This window comes from Thalassophryne amazonica, chromosome 4 (genome assembly GCF_902500255.1).
Source record: "Thalassophryne amazonica chromosome 4, fThaAma1.1, whole genome shotgun sequence".
Taxonomy (NCBI): domain Eukaryota; kingdom Metazoa; phylum Chordata; class Actinopteri; order Batrachoidiformes; family Batrachoididae; genus Thalassophryne; species Thalassophryne amazonica.
Genome location: NC_047106.1, coordinates 126,504,768 through 126,521,489, shown reverse-complemented (window position 1 = coordinate 126,521,489; position 16,722 = coordinate 126,504,768).

Below are 16,722 nucleotides of genomic sequence, written 5' to 3'. Positions count from 1 at the left end.
CCTGAAATTGCAATTAAAATTGACATCAAGACCACAGGCTACAATATAACTCTTAAGGGCCTTTGAGATTGAATGCATTAGGGGCTTCAATTAACATGTCCTTTTGCATCTGAAGCATTGGTTTGTCGTTTGCGTCAGACACTTTGGGGCTTTGAATGCATTCAATGCAGCGGGTGGGGGGGCACAGATTGGTATGTCAAACTCTGGCTTTTTCCACAACTAAAGAAAGCTGAGCAATCGCCATCTTGGATTTGCATCTGTTAGAACCACAAAAAAAGCTGGAAAAAAAACAGCAGAACGAGTGTCCCATCACACTGCTAGGAGAAGATTTTTTCAGCTACTTTTCAGAGTAACGCCGAGCTGAGGGAGGACTGATGAGTTGGTGGGGTCGATCGAACTGCAATAGCATGCAGAGCCGCATGGAGGAGCCGGAGTTCAGGCCTCATCCCTGAGCAGAGTGGGGCAAGCAGCCGGGGTGAGCGAGCAGACCCACTCAATCCGAAATTACTCACTTTTAGATATATACAAACACCCAGTTTGAGCAACAGAGCTTAGTTCTGTAAATTTGTCTGAGCTAGGTGAGAATAATTTAAAAATAAAACATGACTGCAATAAAACACTGCACTGCTGAAGGTTTAATGCTCGTCTAACGTTAGCTTAGCCTTTTAGCTGCAGAGTTGAGCTGAGGGAACGCATTAATTTGTAAATGGTTGTCTAGTTTTATTTTTACCAAATAAAACTACAGCTTTTTTTGTTACTTCTGAGACCACCAAAAACTCAACTTTAAATAACTTAGATTTTTTTCGGGGTGGGGAGGGGGTCTAGGGTTTGTTTTTTTTCTCCCTTTTTTAACTGCTTCATGTTTCTTTATATTTGAAGATTTTTTTTTTTATTGTGTTGTGGGCTGGGGTGTTTGGCTGGCTTTGTTTTTGTTTTCTGTTTCTCCTTCCAGGTGGCATGCGTTCAGGACTGAGTGGCTGACGTGTGGCTGAGTATTAGGACCTCACCCTGAACACCTGAGGCTTGTTATCACGTGCAGGTCATCAGGACTCACAGCTGTGGTGTATCTGTCTTGATCAGAGCTTGCTGCACTTAAACATTGAATGCACAGTGTGTGATTGCCAGAGACTCGACCTTGTGAGCAGACGTGTGAGATCGACGTCAGGAGAACAATCTCACCATTACGGATGCAGAGACCGCTCCAGGTTTGACGCCACAGTCTGTGAAGGAGGATTGGGTGAGGTCTCACGCTCTTCAGCACACTTCCTGAGGTAATTTGGTTTTGGTGACTTTCATGAAGTAATGACAGTGGATTTGGTGTCCCTCACACCTTGTTATATTGAGCTGTTACGCTATGCTAATTGCCTAATCAGCTTCTGCTGCAGTGGAGATTTGAACTGAGTTGTTCCGTGCCTGCAGGGTGAGAAGCTGAGTTATATTAAAGCCAGGAAGTGTTTGCTGATTGTGTGCACCTTTGAGTTGTGTCTCTCTGTGTGGAGAGTGTTGGACTCACCTCATGATTTCTTCCTTCGCAGACTCGGTTTGTCGCGGCCGCCTGGGGGGTGTCGGCGGAGTCCCTGGGTCCGAACTGCTGTGGCTCCGGACCGTTTGCGCTGCTGAGAGCGCGCCGTGTTTCCACCTCACCAGACCGCAGACTTTTTGGGTTGTTTATCACTCCACTCACTATTATGTATGTTAAATTCTGTTACCTTTTGAACCGTGCTCTGCTTATTTTATGCTGGGTCCTGTCAAACACTGGGTCGGTGCTCCGACCGCGTCCAACACATAACAGTAGTCTCTGGCCAAACATCACGGACCCAGCAGCAGCAGAGTCGGTACCGTGCCGGGAAGGCGGCAGCAGACGTTGGAAGTTATCCGGGATCAGTTGCGGGTGCTCTCTGCCCAGGTTGTGCGTGTCAGTGAACCTAAAATTGAATAATAGTTTGAACTCTCTTGCAGCCGTGTTCCTGTGGTGTTGCCTTATCTATGGGATTGGCGTAAAGTGTGATCAGCGACGGCTTCGCTTCACACTCCAACCAGATAAGAGGTTAGACGGGAGCTGCATGAGTGTGTGATTGGAGGGTGAACGCGCATGGTGGAGTTCTGCAGCACGGGTCGCTTTGCGTCCTGCTGTTACAGATGTAGCCCCATCTCCCCGGGTGAAGATAGCTACTACGTCTGTTGTATCAGCTCCGGATTTACTAGCTACATCACACTTTAGCTGTATGCTACACGTAGCTGCTCACGATTAAAGCAGCGTGTGTTGAGTTTACTCGGTGGCCACAGGGCTTTTTATTTTTAGCACTCTGGCTCCCCCTGCTGGTGACTGAGCCACATTACCGTCACAGCTCTTAAGGTAGAACATAAATGTTCCATTTGTTTGAGCTTGACGGTATAAGTCACTTATTAGTTAGTTTCTTGTTGGTTTATTAATTGTGGGGTTTTATATGTGTGATTCAAATTGTTTTTGTGGGTTTTAAGCACCGTCAGTGGTCTAGTGGCGTGAAAATACAGGCTGTCTGGAGCATAGTTTGACCCAGGTGACTTTATGTTTGTCAGGCTTTCTTTTTTATTTCTTTTGGTTTCACCTCCCAGGGTTTGATGGGGCAGTCCTATGGGGGGGGGGGGGGGGGTGTAATTGGGTTTTTTCTTTTTCTCTTTTTTTTAATTTTTTTTGTTCCCTCTCTTCTCCTCCGGCTCCAGCTGTTTGAGCCGTACGTTGTCGGCGTTGCTGGAGTGGTGCAGTTTGGTTGTGCTGGGCGTTTCCCAGATGACCTCTGCACCCGGGGGGGGGGTTGGGGGCACTCTTTTTTTTTGTTACTTCCCTGTCTTCTCCTCCGGCCCCAGCCGTTTGAGCCGTACGTTGTCGGCGTTGCTGGGGTGGTGCAGTTCGGTTATGCTGGGCGTTTCCCAGATGACCTCTGCACCAGCAAGGGGGGGGGGGTTTAGGGGTGTTTTTTATTTTTTGTTAATTCCCTGTTCCACCTCCAGCTTCAGCGCGCCTTTGAGCCGTACGCCATCGGCATAGCTGAGGTTTGGGGCAGTGGAATATACCCACAGCTGGTGGCTGGTTTAAAAGTCGGAGGGGTGGCGCCGTTTTGTGCCATATGCCATTACCGCTGTTCCACTCCTCCCGGTTGACTTTTGGGGTATAGTCATGGTTGGTGACACTGGACGTACGTCCAGTTTCCCCTGTGCTGAGGGGGTAGGGTTGGGATTGTTGTTTTGTTTGTTTGTTTTTTTCCCCCAGTTTCCGCCCTCAGGGTGTGACTGTAGTGTCCTCTGGGGGGGGAAATGACTGAGGGACCATCTAGCCGTAGACGGCCGGGGCTGGGTCTGTTAGTCATGGGGGGGGGGGGGGTCTCCAGGGGTTTGATGGAACGGTCCTCTGGGAGGTGCTGGGAGCCCCCGTGGGTGACTTTGGATCCCAGAGGGACCTCGGCTGTGGTTATTATTCCTGGAGCTGGCGGGATGTCCTCTGGGGGGTGTTGGTCCCTACATGTCGTCCTCTGGGGAGGGGGGGGGTTGGTATGGTTGTTTGTGTTTTTCCTTTTTTTTCTTTCCAGTTTGCACCCCTGGTGTTTGGTTGTGGCGTTCCCTGGGGGGTGGTTATTGGGTTTTTTTTCTTTTTGTTTTATGACTAAGCAGACTCTGAACATGGTCGAAAGAAGGCTGAATGCACAGGTTTAAGAACTCCTGGCCAAATCTGTGCAAAGTGAATGACAGAAGCAAGAGTTGACAGAAACAAATGCAAGGATGCAGTCAGAGGTGGAGACGCTAACAGGTCTGCTAACTGAAGCAGAAGGCAAGACCATCAAATTTAACTAAAGATATCTCTGCACTGGAGTGTCAGCTGCAGGACATTCAGGAGCTGCTCCAAGAGGAAATCCAGTAGACACCTTCCTTCTCCATCTGCCTAGGGTAGATGGAGGATGAGGGGTATATTTTGCGGGAGAAGCAGAAAGAAGAGAGTGAGAGCAAGAAGACTGTAGAGAAGTACGTCTTTGCTCTCTAGACTCAGCTGGCTGAAAGAAAGACAAAGGCAGGATAGAACGCCTTGTCAGTAGAGGGGGCTGAAGAGGGCCTCAAAGGAGTCCAATGGGAATTTGGACGGTGTTCAGCGGCAGCTGGAGTAGAAAAGTTCAGCCTATGGACAAACTGGATAAGATAGAGATCCATTTGCAGCAAGAGAAATGGATGACCTCTTGGTGGACCAGGACCACCTTCGACAGATCGTCTCCAATCTGGAGAGGAAGCAAAAAAAAGTCTGACCAGATGTGGGCCAAAGAGAAACGTATTGCTACTCTATATGCAGAGGAGTATGATCGTGCCGAAGCGGAGGCCAGGGAGAAGGAGACAAAAGTGTTGACCCTGGCAAGAGAGTTAAAGACTCTTACAGACCTGAAAGATGAACTTGACCGATTTAATAAAGTGCTCAAGACCGAGACGGATGACTTCGGAAAGAGTTCATAATTTGGAGAGGTCCAAGCGTGCCATGGAGCAGCGACTGGAGGAGATGAAGATTCAGCTGGAGGATGTATATAGGTAATGTTTCCAGGCCCACTCTGCCAAGAAGAAACGGGAGCTAGATCTGGGAGGGCTTGAAGGCCATCTTGAAGATGCTACTGAAAATCATGATAATGTCTTATAGCACTTGAAGAAACTGCAGGCCCGAATGAAAGACCAGATGAGAGGACTGGAAGAGCTGTGAATGTTCGGGGATGAAGCAGTTAATGATGCTAAAGACAGTGATAAGAAGCTTAAAGCCATGGAGGGAGACATGTTACACCTCCAAGAGGAGCTGTCTACTGCAGACAGGCTCAGGGAGTGAAAGGATGAGATCTATAGTCTCAACACAGAGTTCCCTGTTGGCAGAGAAGAGGCGACTGGAAGCTCGTATCATCCAGCTGAAGGAAAAAGTAGAAGAGGAGAAGCTCAACATTGAGAGGGTCAATGACCGCATGATGAAATTCACACGAGGTTGAGCAGCTGACGACGGAGCTGTCTTCAGAGCGCAGTAACGCTCGGCTCTTGGAGACAGGCTTTCCCAGCTGGATCGTCAGCACACATGGCTGAGACTGAAGCTACAGGAGGTGTTTTTTGCTCCCAGCCAACATTCCAGCCATGGTCCCTGGAGGAGGGTGTTTTTCCTGGCCCAGGTTCGTGTGGTTGCCGGGAGGCTTCCCGTGAGGGTGGGGTACTGTTGTGGGCTGGGGTGTTTGGCTGGCTTTGTTTTTGTTTTCTGTTTCTCCTTCCAGGTGGCATGCGTTCAGGACTGAGTGGCTGACGTGTGGCTGAGTATTAGGACCTCACCCTGAACACCTGAGGCTTGTTATCACGTGCAGGTCATCAGGACTCACAGCTGTGGTGTATCTGTCTTGATCAGAGCTTGCTGCACTTAAACCTTGAATGCACAGTGTGTGATTGCCAGAGACTCGACCTTGTGAGCAGACGTGTGAGATCGACGTCAGGAGAACAATCTCACCATTACGGACGCAGAGACCACTCCAGGTTTGATGCCACAGTCTGTGAAGGAGGATTGGGTGAGGTCTCACGCTCTTCAGCACACTTCCTGAGGTAATTTGGTTTTGGTGACTTTCATGAAGTAATGACAGTGGATTTGGTGTCCCTCACACCTTGTTATATTGAGCTGTTACGCTATGCTAATCGCCTAATCAGCTTCTGCTGCAGTGGAGATTTGAACTGAGTTGTTCCGAGCCTGCAGGGTGAGAATGTTGTGTGTTGGGGGGTTTGGCTGAATGTTTTTGTGTTGTTTTCTTTTCTTTGCTCTCCAGGTGGTATGCAAACTGGTTTTTGTCTGTGGAGAAGGTGCTGGCAGAAGAGTCCTTCACCCTCACCAGCATTATTAGCTGCACCTGTGGAGGATGTTCACGTGCAGGCCTACTGACTCGCAGCACCTGTGGATGATGCTCAAGTGTAAACTTAAAGACTTTCAGCTGAAGCAGATAATGAGATGGCGTTCTGCATTTAAGCCATGAGTGGTTCAAGCAGAATTGCCGGGAACTGGACCTTGTGACGTTCGTTTGTGAGACGCTGAGGACCGCGCCAGGGTTTGACACATCGTGCCTGTGAAGGAGGACGGGTGAGGGACATATGCTGTCAGCACACATCAGAGGTGATTATTGTCTGAATGATCGTTAATAGTAATTTGGCATTTTGTTACGCAGTGTGTTTGAACATTGATGAGAATTGTGCAGTTTGCTTCTCACTGCCGTGGCGTACGGACTGATGATCCTCCACCTGTTGTGAGAAGCTGCTCATTTACATAAAGCTTAAATTCAGACCTGAATGTGTTGCTGATAGTGTGTGCCTCTGAAAGGTATTTGCTGTAGCTCTGTTGACCTACCTCACCTTTTCCATCCTTCACAGAGTCAGTTTGTCGTGTCCACCTGGGGGGTGTTTGGCGGTGAATCTGAGTCCAGAAGCGCCGAGGCTTCGATCCTTTTGGGCGCTGGAGAGCGCGCTGTCCTTCACTCCATCAGACAAACTAAATATTTATGTTGTACACTAATTATTGCACTAGAGGGGAAATAAAATCGTTTTGTTTGTGGAACCGCTTTCTGGTTATTTAGCGCTGGGTTCGGTCAGACGTTGGTCCGCTCCTCAACCTGCATCTGCACATAACAGAGAAGCTGAGTTATATTAAAGCCAGGAAGTGTTTGTTGATTGTGTGCACCTTTGAGCTGTGTCTCTCTGTGTGGAGAGTGTTGGACTCACCTCATGATTTCTTCCTTCGCAGACTCGATTTGTCGCAGCCGCCTGGGGGGTGTCGCGGGGTCCCTGGGTCCCAACTGCTGTGGCTCCGGACCGTTTGTGCTGCTGAGAGCATGCCGTGTTTCCACCTCACCAGACCGCTGACTTTTTGGGTTGTTTATCACTCCACTCACTATTATGTTTGTTAAATTCTGTTACCTTTTGAACCGTGCTCTGCTTATTTTATGCTGGGTCCTGTCAAATGCTGGGTCGGTGCTCCGACCGCGTCCGACACATAACAATTTGTCCCACAATGAGAAACATCTGCTGTGCAGACAACGTAAATACAGGTGCATTTCCAGTGATGAGCTGAACACAAAAAACCTGAACTCCAGTCAGAAGAAAACATCTCTGCTCTTCAAAAAGAGAGCTAAGTGCCAACAACTCCACCAGAGGTCGAAGCTGCAGCAGAGACCTTCATCTGGTTAAACGTCCCAACCCATCCATATTGTGCACAATTTTAAAAATCACTAGTCAAATTCATATTTTACAAAATACTCTGTCCTGATCACAACTTTAAAGGCAATCACATATTCTGACATATTTACAAGTTGAAATGACTCAATTAAAAAATATTTCATCATGAGGTTTATGTCACATTAAGAAATTCTAATTAACAATCACACTGCAATCATTTTTAAATCATCTCCTGTTGCATTTATAATAAACATTTGTATTTATTTACAGTGTCTCTTTTTCTGGTTGAAATGCAGATATGAATAATCTATCAGACTTTAAAATGTACACATTAATTTCCATGGTATTTTATTTGTCTAAAAATAAATGTCTAAGGTTCCTTAATGTTAATTAAGAAATCATCTCATCTGAAACTGTTGGGAAAGTGTAGGAACATGGACCCACAACAGGGGGCGCAAATGAACGGACAATGGAGTAAGTCAAAATAACAAGCTTTACTGTTGTGAATGTGCACAACGAATACAACCAATCACAGCAATGGACAACAGTCAATTCACAAAAGTGTCGTGTGGGCAGGCTCGAAGATAGGAGACGCCTCTCCAAGGTAAGACCGGAACCACACGGCTTCCTCCGCCACAGGACCCCGGGAATACTGGAGCCGCCAAGTCCCGAACTCCCAGGTGGCCACTGCCTCCGCGTGTCGGACCTGGTACTGCTGGCGAGGAACAAAGGACAGTTAGATGGGGGCGCGTTTGCACCCAGGACTCCGAACAGCAGGGAAGTTACCTCCACCTCTCGTTGGAACAGTAATCCACAAACTAAGCACAAATCCAAAAAGATACACTCCGTAGCTTTGATACGTTACCTCTCTGGTAGAAACGATATCTCGGCGATGAGGTGGAGATGCCGTCCTGCTGATATACCCCAGTGATAATTGCCGTCAGCTGTCTCAGGTGATGGGTGACAGCTGTTACCGAGGCTGCTCCTGTGGGGCGGCGGCGCCCTCTGGTGCCTGGAGCCCGCACTCCAGGCAGGGCGCCCTCTGGTGGTGGTGGGCCAGCAGTACCTCCTCTTCAGCGGCCCACACAACATGAAACAACAGGTAAGTATGGTTTTAATTTACAGATGAAGAAAGGTTCTTAAAGAATATTTTATTTTTTACTATTTTAATTACAAGTGTTCTAATGTAAGAATTTTTTTTACAGTAATCAGAAATTAATTTTGAGGTAAAACAAATTGCAAGGATTTTCTTTAGAAAACTGCTGTGTATAAATGAGCAGTTCTGTGACACATTTCTGCACTGTAGTTTTCCATGTTTTGGCCTGATACCTTGTTTCTATTAGACAGCGTAAAGCTACATCACAGTGCACAGTGGCAAAAGTTGGACTGGGTTGAACTTCAGATGCTTTTTATTTTATAAACTGGCTGCCTTCCTCATCCTTCCTTCGTTTTAGTGCTGGATGATCTGCAAAGAAATGTGGTGCAGAGTTCTGGTTCTGTTTTGTGCCCTAAGTGGGCTTTCCTCTGCCAGAGGAGAACCTGTGGAGCTGGACAGCAGGATCTTGTTGAGCGGAGCAGGGTGCTCTGTCCGGAGCCAAAGCGGAGAAGACTGCACAAGCAGGAGAGAGCCTGTCCCCTGGGAGAACACAGGAGACAACTGCGCACGGAACCTCTCTCACACACTGCTTCTGTTTTATGCACCTCAGTAAGTAGGAGCGTCTGCAGCCGCAGGGAGTGCCAATTTGCCAATTCCTCACACAGTGATATGATAACCACTTTGAGGCGCAGAGAATTTTTGTTTAAATGCTGGTGCAGCCCCACCATGTCTCATGAAAATATGATGCCCCAGGTGGCTGCCCGGTTTGCCTGTACCAAAAACTGCGACTACTTAGATTTCCTTATTGCTCCTTTCTGGGACATTGCTTACCTGTATCATTGTGTAAATAGCCACAAATGTGACGTCTATGCATATGACCTTGACCCAGATATCCAAGGTCTTCTGAGGTAACACCGACAAAGACACCCACCATCTCATCCCATTTTTGTAAACTTTTAAATAGCAAAAATAAAAATATCAATTCTAGAGTTTACACTTGGATTGAGCACCTACAGCAAATCAAGGATAAAAAATATATCACAATGCGAAAATACCCTCCGCTGTATGAGCATGAAAGATTGTGAAGAAAGAATGTGAGCTTTTAACCCCTTAGAATAGGTCAAGGTTATCCATCTTTGAACTTGTCCAAGGTCTGTGTCACAAGAATGTCCCATGTGAATTTGAAGACTGGCAGTAAAAGGACTGGATTTATGCTGAGCACAGACGGATGGACACAAAGTCTTCACACTACCCGATGGCCATATTTTGGCCTCAGGTAAAAATAGAACTTTTGGAGTATATTTTGCCTTTGCAGTACCAAATTTCTCTTCGAAATCCTAAATTTGTAATGAACACCTACAGCAAATCATTCATGCCAGCTGCCTTGAGCCAGCTGCATTTGACTTTGAACCTTAGGGTCAAGGTCGCGCATGAAAATTAATGAAAAATGACTCTTTCCTGTATTATTTCCCATCCTTACTGTCTACAGTAAGGGCCCTTCACACATAGTACGAATGTGGTGGAACTGCACATGAAGTACACATGAAGCAGGAATCGTATGCAACATGTGTAAAATTGTAGCTGCTTCCAAGGCCTCATACACCTGTTGCTACAACTATTTGTGCACACTAGCAGCTAAAAGACAGAGTATGCCCTGTGAGAGCCCATCGAACACTCTCACGGCAGGTGTCGGCCAAATTCCAGCTGACACACACCAACAACTAACACTGCTTGCTTGGCACTGAGAAAATGTGTGGCCATTCGCGCTATTAGCACGACAACAGTCAGCAGATGATCACTGCCAAGCTGGATGTGAAATTTGTCTAAGTGCCCCCACGAGTGTGGCTATGCAAACAGACACAGTGACATGTTGGTGTGTGCGCTGAATTGACAGGGGGTGTGTCTGCCAACAGGAACAGCTGTGGAAATCTGTGGTTCTGGACATCTCAGCTGGAGAACATATATCATGTTTGGACGGACATGAACTTACAACTGTCCACTGTGATGCGCATGTGTCTGCTTGCAGTCCTCATGTGGACATACATAAAAACATATATCGCTGTTGCAATGGGCTGCAGCGAGTGCGCGCATGGCGCGCACATTGACAGGCTACCCCAGGTGAAACGGACCTGCGGGTCATAACACGCAGTGGGCAATCTGATTGTCACATCACCCATGTGAGTTCTGTTCCACATGTCCTGCAGTGCGCCGTCCACAAGACGTGTGTTGGGCAGGACACGCGCACGGGGCCGGCTGGACACGTCACCAGCAGATGTGGACATGATAAGAGCACACTGTCTGTACGTCTATGACCATGGGCCAGAGAAACAGACAGATCATACTTGAATTGCCTGCTTGATAAGAGGGATTCAATAAAATGCGGTGTTTTTATATGGAGTGTGGTTTTATTTTTTCTTAAATACATCGATGTCCTTCTTGATATCAGGCATTTCCCCACACCTTTCATGGGACAGCAATGGTAGCTCAGTGGTAAACTTTCTGCCTGGCATTCAGAGCTTTTGGAAATTGCAGGTTCGAATCCCGTGGGTGGCATGTATTTTTTTCCTGTGTGCATGAAACCGTCACAGCGGCATTGTTCACGCCTGCTCATCAGCTCAATGTTTTTGTGGTTCACTCATACGAGCTGTCCCGCTGTGATTCACCCTGAGTTGTACTTATTCGTACTATGTGTGAAGGGGCCCAAAGGATTGGACTCTGCTGACCTCAACTGAGGATGTAATCCACCACTGGAAGGAACACTTTGAGGAACTCTTGCACCAGACTGACGCGCCCTCTACAGTAGGGTCAGAGCTGGAAGCTGATGGAGGATTATCATCAATTTCCCTGGTGGAAGTCACTGAGGTAGCCAACTCCGCAGTGGCAAGGCCCCAGGGGTTGATGAGATACTTCCAGAAATGCTGAAGGCTCTGGGTGTGGAGGGACTGTCTTGGATAACACGTCTCTTCAACATTGCGTTAAGGTCTGGGACAGTGCCAAAGGACTGGCAAACTGGGGTGTTGGTCCCCATATTTAAAAAAAAGGGGACCAGAGAGAGTGTGCCAATTACAGGGGCATCACACTACTCAGCTTCCCTGGTAAAGTCCAGGGTGCTAAAAAGGATGGTTCGGCCAATAGTTGAACCTCTTATTGAAGAGGAACAACGCAGGTTCAGTCCTGGTTGTGGAACAACTGACCAGCTCTTCACTCTCACAAGGACCCCAGAGGGTGCCTGGGAGTATGCCCAACCAGTCGACATGTGTTTTGTGGACTTGGAGAAGGCGCATGATTGGGTACTCCGGGAGATACCATGGGAGGTGCTGTGGGAGTATATCCAATCTCTGTACTCATAAAGCAAGAGCTGTGTTCGGGTGCGCAACAGTAAGTCAGACTTGTTTCCAGTGGGGGTTGGCCTCTGCCACGGCTGCACCTTGTCACCAATCCTGTTTATGATATTCATGGACAGGATATCAAGGTGTGGTCAGGGGGAGGAGGGTTTCCAGTTTGGTGGGCTCAGGGTCTCATTGCTGTTTTTTGCAGATAATATGGTCCTGTTGACTTCATCGGCCTGTGACCCCCAACCCTCATTGGATCTGTTTGCAGCCGAGTGGGAAGTGGCTGGGATGAGGATCAGCATCTCTAAATCTGAGGCCATGGTCCTCAGCAGGAAACTGATGGACTGTCTACTCTGGGTAGGGAATGAGGTCTTGACCCAAGTGAAGGAGTTCAAGTACATTGGGGTCTTGTTCACGAGTAAGGAGAGAATGGAATGTGAGATTGGCTGGAGAATTGGTGCAGCAGGGACGATATTGCATTCGCTCTACTGTACTGTTGTGACGAAAAGGGAGCTGAGCTAAAAGGCGAAGCTCTCGAGCTACTGGTCAAGCTTCGTTCCAACTCTCACCTATAGTCATGAGAATTGGGTCATGGCCGAAAGAATTAGATTGCAGGTACAAGTGGCCGAAATGGGCTTCCTTAGGAGGGCGGCTGGTGTCTCCTTTAGAGATAGGTTGAGAAGATCGGCCATCCGTTGGGAGCTCGGAGTAGAGCCGAAGCTCCTTCACGTTGAAAGGAGCCAGCTGAGGTGGTTTGGGCATCTAGTAAGGATGCCCCCTGGGCACCACCCTAGGGAGGTGTTCCAGGCACGTTGATCTGGGAGGGGACCCCGAGGAAGATCCAGGACTACGTGGAGAGATTATATCTCCAAACTGGCCTGGGAATGCCTCAGGATCCCCCAGCCAGAGGTGGTCAATGTGGCTTGGGAACGCAAAGTCTGGGGCCCCCTGCTAGAGCTGTTTCCCCCGCAACCAGATCCAGAATGAATGGCTGAAGATGAGTCATGAGTGAATTGTGTATTATTTGGCCTTTTACCACTCATTTTTCATTGTCCCTCCCATGAAATAGGAGGACCATTGAAATGGACTGCATGTGTCTGTCCATGCTTATTTGTTTAATTTGTCACCATGCTGTATCAGCAGAATAGGTGGGGACTTCAGTGAGTATTGGTTTGTTTACGCAACAAAAATATAAACGCAACACTTTTGGTTTTGCTCTCATTTTGTATGAGATGAACTCAAAGATCTAAAACTTTTTCCACATACACAATATCACCATTTCCCTCAAATATTGTTCACAAACCAGTCGAAATCTGTGATAGTGAGCACTTCTCCTTTGCTGAGATAATCCATCCCACCTCACAGGTGTGCCATATCAAGATGCTGATTAGACACCATGATTAGTGCACAGGTGTGCCTTAGACTGACCACAATAAAAGGCCACTCTGAAAGGTGCAGTTTTATCACACAGCACAATGCCACAGATGTCGCAAGATTTGAGGGAGCATGCAATTGGCATGCTGACAGCAGGAATGTCAACCAGAGCTGTTGCTCGTGTATTGAATGTTCATTTCTCTACCATAAGCCGTCTCCAAAGGCATTTCAGAGAATTTGGCAGTACATCCAACCAGCCTCACAACCGCAGACCACGTGTAACCACACCAGCCCAGGACCTCCACATCCAGCATGTTCACCTCCAAGATCGTCTGAGACCAGCCACTCGGACAGCTGCTGAAACAGTCGGTTTGCATAACCAAAGAATTTGTGCACAAACTGTCAGAAACCGTCTCAGGGAAGCTCATCTGCATGCTCGTCGTCCTCATCGGGGTCTCGACCTGACTCCAGTTCGTCATCGTAACCGACTTGAGTGGGCAAATGCTCACATTCGCTGGTGTTTGGCACGTTGGAGAGGTGTTCTCTTCACAGATGATGCGAAGGAGATGTGTTGCACTGCATGAGGCAAATGGTGGTCACACCAAATACTGACTGGTATCCCCCCCAATAAAACAAAACTGCACCTTTCAGAGTGGCCTTTTATTGTGGGCAGTCTAAGGCACACCTGTGCACTAATCATGGTGTCTAATCAGCATCTTGATATGGCACACCTGTGAGGTGGGAATCAATGGAGACCTACATCCGGGACTCCTTAGCTGCCGGGCTGATCCGGAACTCCACCTCCCCGATGGGTGCTGGTTTCTTTTTTGTGGGTAAAAAAGACGGCGGACTCCGTCCATGCATTGATTACAGAGGGCTGAACGAGATCACGGTTCGCAACCGATACCCGTTACCTCTGTTGGATTCAGTGTTCACGCCCCTGCATGGAGCCCAAATTTTCACGAAATTGGATCTTAGAAACGCGTACCACCTGGTTCGGATCCGGAAGGGAGACGAATGGAAGACGGCATTCAACACCCCGTTAGGTCACTTTGAGTACCTGGTCATGCCGTTTGGCCTCACTAACGCCCCCGCAATGTTCCAAGCTTTGGTAAATGATGTCTTGCGGGACTTCCTGCATCGGTTCGTCTTCGTATATCTGGACGATATACTCATCTTTTCCCCGGACCCTGAGACCCATGTCCAGCATGTACGTCAGGTCCTACAGCGGTTGTTGGAGAACCGGCTGTTTGTGAAGGGCGAGAAGTGCGAGTTCCACCGCACTTCTTTGTCCTTCCTGGGGTTCATCATCTCCTCCAACTCCGTCGCCCCTGATCCGGCTAAGGTTGCGGCGGTGAGAGATTGGCCCCAACCAACAAGCCGCAGGAAACTACAGCAGTTCCTCGGCTTTGCAAATTTCTACAGGAGGTTCATTAAAGGTTACAGTCAGGTAGTTAGCCCCCTGACTGCACTGACCTCCACCAAGGTCCCCTTTGCCTGGTCGGATCGGTGCGAAGCCGCGTTCCAGGAGTTGAAACGCCGGTTCTCGACTGCACCAGTTCTGGTGCAGCCTGATCCTGATCGCCAGTACATAGTAGAAGTGGACGCCTCTGACTCAGGGATAGGAGCCGTGCTGTCCCAGAGCATGGAGGCTGATAAAGTTCTCCATCCTTGTGCCTTTTTTTCCCGCAGGTTGACCCCAGCTGAACGGAACTATGACGTCGGCAATCGGGAGCTCCTCGCGGTGAAGGAGGCTCTTGAAGAGTGGAGACACCTGCTGGAGGGGGCATCGTTGCCCTTCACGGTTTTCACGGACCATCGGAACCTGGAGTACATCCGGACCGCCAAGCGGCTGAACCCCAGGCAAGCCCGCTGGTCTCTGTTCTTCGGGTGCTTTGACTTCCAGATCACGTACCGCCCCGGGACCAAGAACCAAAAATCAGATGCATTGTCCCGGGTGCACGAAGAAGAAGCCAAAGTGGGGCTGTCGAACCCCACCGAGACCATCATCCCCGAGTCCACTGTCGTGGCCACCCTCACCTGGGACGTGGAGAAGACCGTCCGGGAGGCCCTGACAAGGAGCCCGGACCCGGGGACTGGCCCCAAGAACAGACTGTACATCCCACCAGATGCAAGAGCTGCCGTATTGGACTTCTGTCACGGGTCCAAGCTCTCCTGTCATCCCGGAGTGCGTAGGACCATGGCAGTAGTCCAGCAGCGCTTCTGGTGGGCGTCCCTGGAAACTGACGTCCGGGACTACGTCCAGGCCTGTACCATCTGCGCCAGGGGCAAGGCAGACCATCGGAGGACTACGGGACTCCTCCAACCCCTGCCGGTGCCTTATCGCCCCTGGTCTCACATCGGTCGGGACTTCATCACGGGCCTCCCGCCGTCCCAGGGCAACACCGTAATTCTCACGATAGTGGACCGGTTCTCCAAGGCGGCCCACTTCGTGGCCCTCCCGAAGCTCCCGACGGCCCAGGAGACGGCAGACCTCCTGGTCCCCCACGTCATGCGGCTGCATGGGATACCATTGGACATCGTTTCAGATTGTGGTCCCCAGTTCTCTTCGCAGGTGTGGACGAGTTTCTGTAAGGAGCTGGGGGCCACCATGAGTCTCTCGTCCGGGTACCACCCCCAGACAAACGGCCAGGCAGAGCGGGCCAACCAGGAGCTGGAGCAGGCCCTTCGATGCGTCACCTCCGCGCATCCGGTGGCCTGGAGTCACCATCTGGCCTGGATCGAATATGCCCATAACAGCCAAGTTTCGTCTGCTACCGGCCTTTCCCCTTTTGAGGCATGTTTGGGGTACCAGCCCCCATTGTTCCCGCTGGTGGAGGGAGAGGTCGGTGTGCCCTCGGTCCAGGCCCACCTCAGGAGGTGCCGCCGGGTGTGGCGGGCCGCCCGCTCTGCCCTGTTAAAGGCCTGGACGAGGGCCAAGGCCCATGCGGACCGCCGGCGTTCCCCGGCCCCCACATACCAGCCCGGGCAGGAGGTGTTGCTCTCGACCAAGGACATCCCTTTGTGTGTCGACTCCCCAAAGTTGAAGGACAGATTCATAGGACCCTTCAAAATCCTCAAGATCATCAACCCGGCCGCAGTGAAGCTTCAACTCCCGGCTTCACTGCGGATTCACCCTGTTTTTCACGTTTCCCGTCTCAAGCCACACCACACCTCGCCCCTCTGTACTCCGGGACCTACGCCGCCTCCTGCCCGGCTCATTGACGGGGAGCCTGCCTGGACAGTCCGCAGGCTCCTGGACGTCCGTCGTAAGGGCCGGGGGTTCCAATATCTGGTGGACTGGGAGGGGTATGGACCTGAAGAACGCTCCTGGGTGAAGAGGAGCTTCATCCTGGACCCGGCCCTCCTGGCCGATTTCTACGCTAGACATCCGGACAAGCCTGGTCGGACGCCAGGAGGCTGTTATGTGGGTCGCTGAAGAGGAGGTACTGCTGGCCCACCACCACCAGTCGGCGCCCTGCTTGGAGTGCGGGCTTCAAGCATGAGAGGGCGCCAGAGCTATTGGAAGTGACAGCTGTCACCTGTCAACCTCACCAGCTGTCTCTCATTAACCTCCTTACAAGAAGCGGATCACAACTCCACCTCCTCGCCGAGAAATCATCTACCACAAAGGTAATTTCTCTGCTGACTTATCGATTGTCTAAACTTTGTTCTGTGTGCAGCCGCATTCCTGTGGTGATCCAGAAGAGGGACCAACAGGAGCTGCAC